Below are 9212 nucleotides of genomic sequence, written 5' to 3'. Positions count from 1 at the left end.
GCTCTCATAAATCACCAAACAGATATGGTGAGCCATTCACAAACTAATAACTAATACAATGGTAGTGATAGCCTAACAACACAAGAATGAATAAGATGTTTAATTGTAGCACAACTTCATAATTTTTTCTCTTGATATCCCTTCTTTATTTGATGTTAAATATTAATGAACTTATAAGGAATATGCATTAGGTATGCATATGAAAGTATTTAGAGCAAATGCGTTGAGAAAATGGTTCACAATGGGTTCAATATATAAACACAACAACAAAATGCGCGAACAACATTCGAGACCTTCCACGGTTAGTGCCACGGTTGGTCCACTGACAGTAGTTAAACGTATGTAATTGTGATCTTTTAATTTGTTTAATAATATTTGAGTATAAGAGTGTGGTTTTGGTCAAAATTCAATTAAGGATAATGTAACCAAATTTGTAAGGTGAAGTTTAGTGCTTGAATGATGATGGTGAATATGTAAACGAAATATATAAGAACACAATGATTTGTTGCGAGGAAAAGCCCTTGATCTTGGTCGGATCGCCGCCACAAAAACCCCGGGTGATGAAAAATCGTCTATCACCACTTTATTAATAAAAAATCGGATTACAATGGTTGGAGATAATGATCAATAATAAAATGATTTCTATGTTGTGTACTGCTTGGGAGAATTATGAGTACTTCTAAAGTGTGCGAGATGACAAGTGTATGACCTAACTGATCATAATCTCGTTATAAACAAAAATAACAACTAACAAAAGCTCCTATTAATCCGCCACTCTCCCACTAGCTTAGTCCATGCCTTTTGACCACGTGCTGAAGGAGTCTTGTAGCGAAATATTAGGTAGACTAGGTCCTATAGCCGTTATACCTTTTAATCACAACACCATTCAAACACAATCGTATACAAATAATACCGTGGATCCTTGATCCTTCGCAGCGTGGAACATATCTCAAGGATAAATGATCCATAAGCTACATAAGGATAGAGTACCCTCAGCTTAAAAACTATGCCCTAACAATTGCCCCCAAAATGTCGGGTGTTTATGGTAACAACTATCATTTTGAATTTTGAACTTCCTGCAAAATATAATACGATTAGACATGTGTCAGATGCAATTATTATCTCTAACCCTTATTATTTTCGACCACCTATATATGTGATTGTTATACCCTTTATAGCCACACATCTCAGCAGTCTAATAGGTATGCTTCTTTCTTCTCTTTTCATTTTCATTTTCGTAATAATGTCGAATGTTTTTGTCTCTTCTTCTTCTTCTTCTTCTTCTTCTTCTTCTTCTTCTTCTTCTTCTTCTTCTTCTTCTTCTTCTTCTTCTTCCGGCCAATCGGACCCCAATGAACTCCGTCCACAAGGTTTACTTGCTAACCTGTCCTCTGAGATCTGTAAATTTACCGATCTAGAAATCAATGACCTCAGACCACTTTTTCCGGCCAATACCATTTTCCGACCCTTCGATTCTACCGTTCGCAGCGACTGCGTGTCTAAGACCTGGGTTTGCTTTCCAGCCCAACCGTTCCTAATAAGCTTCCGATATCCCTTTCCTAACTTTACCCAAAGCTTCTTCACTTTGACCGGAATCGGCTACATCCAAGCTATGCCCATGTTGTGGAGGGTACTTCGTATTGTTGAAAGGATAATCGATGAAGAAGGTGTCGAGTTTCCTGTACACTTTAGCTACTCATGGTTCTAACCGCTTCGTCTTTAAATCAAAACACTATCAACCGGTCCCCATTTCAAAGGTTACTCAGAATGGTTCCTTCTAGAGAAACCATTTTTTCTTCGTAAAAAGGGACTCAATCCCGGGTGGATCCGATTTACCAAAAAGATGGATATTGCAAGGTAGGATCCAGGATCCTTAGGTAACACCAGTAGGAAACTTGATTCTACCACTAATGCTTTGTTTTTCTTGTACAGTTGATAACTTTGCCCTGTTAGCTGAACTTCCTGGAGTCAAAGAGAAGGCCAAGAAATTCCTTGCACTGGATCCTGAAATTATGACCTTTCAAGCCAAGTTCATAGAAGCTTTTCAAGAATCAAACTCAGGGTCAATCAGCAACATGTCAAGTAAGTATTTTTATAACTAATTTTAATATTAATTGAAAATAATTGAGAACTTATCTGTGAATCATTGTTTGTAGGTACCAAGAAGTCCGACAAGTCTGCGTCCAAGTTCTCCCTTGAAGATATTGATTGCATGTTTGTGAAGAAGGAGACTCCGAATTCCACCCCGATGCATGAGCCACGCTCTGTCACGACCAGAGCCAAATCTGGGGCTTCCAAAAGAAAGAAAACCTCAGAGCCAGAGAACCCTTTTGATGCTGAGAAGCAACTTCTCGTGATGCTCACTGCGGTAAGGATCCTCGATCCTAACAGCCTTTATCTATGAATCAAATATCCTTCTAATTTTGTCCTTTTTTCTTGTATAGACCGTCACTTCTGCCAGAAGCTTTCATGAGAACATAGTTGAGGAGTACGAGGAGACCCTATCTAGGATGAGGTCCATGGCCACTGCGAAGGATAAGGCGCTTGCTAAGATGACCAAGGAGAAGAAGTAAGCAGAGGATCATGCATACTCGATCAAAGCCCAACTGTAAGAGGAGATTACTTGCACTACTAACGAGGCAAAGATCTGGGCATCGAAGTCGATACTCCAATCCAGGATCAAAATCATGAATGAGGCCAATAATACTTCGTGGGACATAGCGCAGTGGAAGCAGTCCTTGGTAGACTTGGGTGACGGCGATGATGAATCAAGTGAAAGCACTGAGACTGCTGCTGGAGCTCAGAAGGTTGAAGTGATGGACACAGGGAAGGATGCGACTGCTGAAGAGGAGGCAACAAAGGCAGGCAATGAAGGATGAAAGAGACAAGGCCAGGGCCCGTTTTTTATTTGCTTGTTTATGTTTTTAAGGATATTTGATCATGGTCTGTAACAAACAATAGTAATTAGGATTAAAGGATCTATGATCCTTAAGACATTTCTTAGGGGTAGCAAAGATGTAGTGATCCTCTGTTTGTGGGGATGAAACCTTTGATGCCCTTGTTTTTATTTTCCAGCACTTTTGAACAACTATTAACACCTGCTTAACCTGGGTGGACGGTCCATCTTTTGAATGGCGAAATCCGAGTTAAGGATTATGGTAAGTCAAGGTGACTTATTATTAATAATAATTTAAAACTTTTGTCTATATGCGTGTTGTTTATTATTCTGAAAACATATATGTTATAGTTTTAGTTTTATTAAAAGTCTTAAAATAAAGTTTCAAGGATACATTATCCTTATGAAAATAAATTGTAAAACCCTCGATACGATCTCAGATCTAAGATCTAATAATGATTACGAATCTAGTTCATTGTTGCTCTTAAACAATTATGTGTTGTATATATATTAGTATTAATTGTATATATGTGTATTATATATTGAATAATTAAGATGAAGCTTGAGAGGAAATCTGGACAACAATTCGATAATCTTAACTCAAAACTTAAATTAAACAGTGGACAAACCCACTATATATAGAAGACAGGTCTAGTTTGTTACACATTCTGTAACGAACTAGCCTCCTGCTTCGTTACAATACATTAAATAAACTATCTTAACGAAACACCCCCTGATACATTAAACATCATTAACGAATCAGGAGGAACTTAACTTAAGGTCTAGTTCGTTAAACATCCTTAACGAACTAGACAGTTCCCTTAACGAACTAGCTTAATATAATAATATCTACATTAAATAAAACAATAAATACAAAACGATAATTACAGAGACTTGAGACGCAAAACCGTGTACTAACAGACACCCCCTCGTCTTAAGCTCTTTGTCTTTAAATTAATTGAAGCGTCTTGTCTCTGCAGCTATGAATAAAATGTTCATGACACACACGAACAACATGTTGAAACTGCATTGATCGGTCATAGTCTTCACGACACTCTATCAATATTTTATTCTTGAAAAGCACGTCATTGTCGGTCTCTGTAAAATTCACGAGCCACATCGGATCAATGATCTTTATCAGCTCGATCTTTAAGCCTTTACCCAACACAATAACAACCTCGCCAGTTCGGCTGTCGTAATACCAGCGGTTGAAAGATAAATACATGTGTTGGTTCAGCGTCTTCACCGGTACACGCTTCATTGTTCTTGGTGGCTTTACCTTAAGTACCAACTTCCTGCAACCTGTCCTTGGATCGATCTCATCGATACGCTGGCGAGTTGGAACCTCGAACTTTAGATACAGCTTTGAAGGATGTCATCTGATTAGCTTGAGCACGAGCGACAGTTTCAACTTTCATCCCTTGATCCACATATCGGAATGCATCAATAATCTTACGAGCCTTCTTGTCCCGATAAGCAAACCATTTCTGAATGTCAGCAACAGACGGATCAGGCTTTGAATCGAATCTTGTATCAACAACATTTTTGCCCTTTGAGATCTTCTCCAGATGATCTTCTGCTGCTTTGACGGTTTCCTCAGTAAATATAGGAGCACCCTGATCAACATTAGTGTGTTGAAATACATCAGGGTATTCCTCAGCAGTCATGTCCTCTATCTCCACCTCCTCGTTCTCATAAATAAACTCTGTATTCATCTCAATAGTAGGATCATTTAAGATCTCTTCATCATTCATAACCTCCACGTCATCCTGAGCCTCTAACACAGTTAACTATCATCGTTTAGACCAAGCAGAATAGAAATCTGCTCTCGTGTTAGAGACCTCCCAACAAACTGTCCAAACTCAATCTCATCCGCATTAACAATACTTCTAACCACCCCCTTGCCATCAACAAAGATAACGGTATTAGCCTTGATCATCTCAATGGGTGTAGCAGCTGTAGTATCATGATAAGCGATGATCTGTTTTCCCGAATCACCAGCTGCACTTGTACCAGCACCTAAAGACGAGCTGTGAGTTTGTTTAGGCTCACTTCCTCTAGTACCTGAAGCATCTGGATCTTGTTCATCGTTTTTAAGTTTCTTTAGTTCATCGTCCTTGCAAGTAAGCTGCAAGATAAGATCCTCTTGTTGTTTTATTTTCACCCCTGAGACTCAACAATCACACTGGGGGCTTTTGTTTCCTTTTGACAGAAGGATACATAACTTACCAGCTTCTTTTGGTTCTCCAACATGAATTCTTGAGTCATTCGGTCATCAGACATTTGATTTTCATACAAATGAAGTAGACTCGAGACCATGTTCATTTGTTGGTCACGAGACATAGAAAGAAACGAAGAAGGGATTGGGTGAACAGGTCCTTGAGGTCGGTTAAGCCTCAGATATGAAAGATCCATTGGTGGTGGGGGCATCATCATCGGTGTAGGAGAAACCACCGAAGTAGCAGATGTCGGCCTTGGTAAAGGAGATAAAATAGTTTGAGGAATCATACCAAGCCTCGGATCCGATGTAAGCGTGGTCGTCAAAGTTAATTCCGGGGTGCTAGTAGTAAGCGGCACCATCGTTCTTGGAGAGACGGACGACCTTAGAGGTTGAACTCCAAATGAGATGCCAGCACCAGCCGACACTCGTCGCTTAGACGATCCTTCACCAACCAGCTCTTTCCCTTTCCTTTTGCGTTGAGCAGCTATAGTAGCAGCTAAAGCAGCTTTAACCGCAGCTTGTTGTTGAGCTTGAGCGTCACCATCACCACCATTACCACCATCATCATCATTATCATCACCCTCATTCCCACCTTCTCCTTCCTCACGCTTAGAATCCGAATCATCGTGGATCCAGCGATCATTGGGAGGACATACATAATCTGGGTTCACCAGATGACCAATCAATCTTTTGGTACGTGGATGAGGTGTCTGACGATACGATTTCATCCTACGTATAGTATAAACTGGCATGTTGTCCAACTTTAGCTTATCATCAAGAAGTGTTGGATCGAGCACCAAATCACGTATAGCATCTTGAACGAATAACTGAATGAAGCGAGGATACATCAAGAACTTTACACGTCGCTTCACCATAGTACAATTTTCCTTTAGATGATCGAAGATCATTTTAGAGAAGTTGAAAGGTTTATTCCACACTAAAGCAACGAATGCTGATTGTAGCATTATACGGCATTTATCAAACCCTCCCTTCCGTCCACCAAGGTAGTATATAAGAACGTGTAGTAAATACTTGTATATGGGACACAAGTATGCCTTGTTATACATGGACTCATCAAGATTACCAGAATAAAATACCCATCCAAACAACCCGTTAATCAGCTCCTTGTGGTACTCACTCGGATCATCAATCATGTCATCGAACCTTAGCAACCTACGAACAGTCTCAATGGATACTACAACCAGTCTCGTATTCACCTCAGCAGCAATGTGGTTCTCTGTTTCCACTTATCGAGCAGTATTCCAGAATTTGCGAACGATTCTGAACCTCACATCTGGATTAGCAGTATAGCATAATGAATACGTGAGCGGCATAGGAACTCCAACATCCCACCAAAAATGTTCTTGTCAGCAGAGTTAGCATCTACAAAAGCACAAACATTGTGTCGTTTGTCATATGGAAGCATGGGAATATCTGGTGTTTGTTGTTGTTGTTGAGGTGCATCAACGGGAGGATCTTGATCCTTTTTATCAGCCATTGAACTGTATAAACAAACCCGATAATCAGTGATAGTGAATAATAATACTTTAAAATAATATATAATTAAAAGTTTTTAAAATTAAACCAATTTATAAAACTTTTAATTTTTAAAATAATTAATATGTCATTCGTTAAATAGTCTAATTCGTTATAACGAAAAGGTATTTCATTAAAGCGAATCAGCTACTTCGCTATCAGGTAAATAGTTAACGAATTAAGCTTAACGAATTAATAATAAACGTTAACGAATTATGGTCTAATTCGTTATAAATAACCAAGGAGAATCTGATTCGTTATAATGTACGATATCCTAATTCGTGTGATATGTATAACGATTTGGACACGAATGAGTTCCAATTCGTTAAACAGTTAACGAATGGCCAATGAAGCTTAATGTTTGACTAATTTGGTCAAGGTCAAAATCACCAAGAACACTAAAAAGTCAAATTAGTAATCGGAGATCAATACACCTACAATCAACAACATAAAACCAAATCAATGATCACAAAGGATCTCAGAATCATATTACGATTATAATGGTACTCATTTGTTTTCCCAAAACATAGTATATAGTGGTTAAATTAAGGTTTATCAAAAGCGCTAAAAACCCGATAGTTTAAACAACAAATTAAGTCATCAAACCATCATCAGATTTGACGAAAATCATCACGGTATGATCGTTTATACATTAGGATTACGAATATATAATCAAAACACTGAAAAACGATGATCAAAGTTTCTGGAAATTTTGGCCAAAGTAGCAGTATGTATGAGAAAGATGAAAGGAGAATAGTGAGACGAACCGCCTTCACTTCTCCCTATATAGTCTGACACAACACGTTTTTCAATGTAACGAATCATCTGATTTGTTTGAATTTGAAATAACGAATCAGGTGATTCGTTAACTTAAATTAACACGTTGTTTAACGAATTAGAATCAATTTGTTAACTTTAAAACTTACAATTAAAGAATTCGTGTAAATATGTTTAACGAATTAGAAGTCATTCGTTTCAGAGTGGCGGAAGCGAATTAGGTTAACGAATTAGAATGCAATTCGTTAGGAATGACCTAATTCGTTATACATAAATAACGAATTACCTTTATTTAATTTTAAATTAAATAAATTAATTAATTAAATCAATTAAATTAAATATTAATTAAATACTCATACCATTTAACTTAAGAAAATCAACGAGAACCCATATCTCGATGATCGAATACCTTAACATGTTTTACGTTTTGTAACACTTAAAAAAAATAATGTGTAAAAGAAAAAGAAATTTTTTTTGGTATTTTGAATTTTTGTCATTGAAAAATATGTACCAGAGAAATATCTGAAACTTAAAAATGTAAACCAGGAAAATATATATATATATATATATATATATATATATATATATATATATATATATATATATATATATATTTTGATTTTGTATGAGTTTTCAAAAAGCAATACATATTTTTGGATTTTTGATGAGTTTGAGCCGAGAATCATATTGACTAGATCTCCATTCCATCACAGTTTTATATTTCAGCGATATTGTGACTGGCGTTAAGTCGGTATTTGGTATTGTTGTCCACCTAAATCTTATAACAAACTTTCAAGTGTTTTTGTGATATGATTAATGGTTTAATTTGAGCACAGAATATCAGAAACTATCAGCCTCTAATCTCGGTTCAAGCTTAATTTGATTTTTGCCATATCACCCCCAACTTGACTTAAACCATTATATTATTGATCAAAATTTGAATTTTATAGAAATTTATGAGCAATGCATTGAGTTTCCTTACTATTAGTGAATATGCACAAGCCCATCTGTCGACTTACATACACTGTATCCCCTGGGGTCCGTGTCTTAATGGTTTTGAGACGCACGGAAGGGGTGAACAAATGTATGACTAACAGCGGATTTTGATCAAGTCAGTAATTTAGATTGTCCGAGGTACAACAGTGATCAAGTTTAATGACTTTGGGTTTGCTCTAAAAGCGAGTGAAATATCCATGCATATGAATACTCAAATGATTAAGCCGCATAAAGACTCACAGTGTCCAGAACCTCAACGCTTGTTATTTGCTTTATTTTATTTTTGGGTGATCAAACAAATATAAGGCTTGAGTATGACAGATTATTACATTTCTGTCATCCTCACCGAGATTTTTGCTAGAGACTAACACCTCTTTCAATTTGGCATTTTCTTTATGTTTATATCACATACTTTACTCTAATAGTTTGTTTAATACCTACCAATGCTCCAATGCAATTAAAAACTCAGTCTTTTAAGCTTATTTCTTGCTGGATATGGGGTCAAAACAGTCAATGTACTATTATTTTCTCTTTTTTGCTTCAAAAACTCAAAATTTTTGAGGAGCATAAAACAAAATGAATTTAATCGCCCCAGTAACATTACGTCTATAAATTAATGGCTAACATATCAAATCAACAAGTGAATAATAGGACCAAGACATGCAAGCATGATTCACAAACTTAAATAACCGACATAATTTTCAGCGAGAAAATAAAGTAAAAAACGCATAACGAACGCCCCAACTACTTTCCATTGTCAGGTAAATGGTTATCCCGAACATTTAC

The sequence above is a fragment of the Bidens hawaiensis genome, unplaced genomic scaffold, assembly GCF_021521415.1.
Source record: "Bidens hawaiensis isolate Kalapana, Puna unplaced genomic scaffold, B.hawaiensis_p1.1 tig00047574_1, whole genome shotgun sequence".
In the NCBI taxonomy this organism is placed as follows: domain Eukaryota; kingdom Viridiplantae; phylum Streptophyta; class Magnoliopsida; order Asterales; family Asteraceae; genus Bidens; species Bidens hawaiensis.
Note: the sequence above shows the minus strand (reverse complement) of the source record.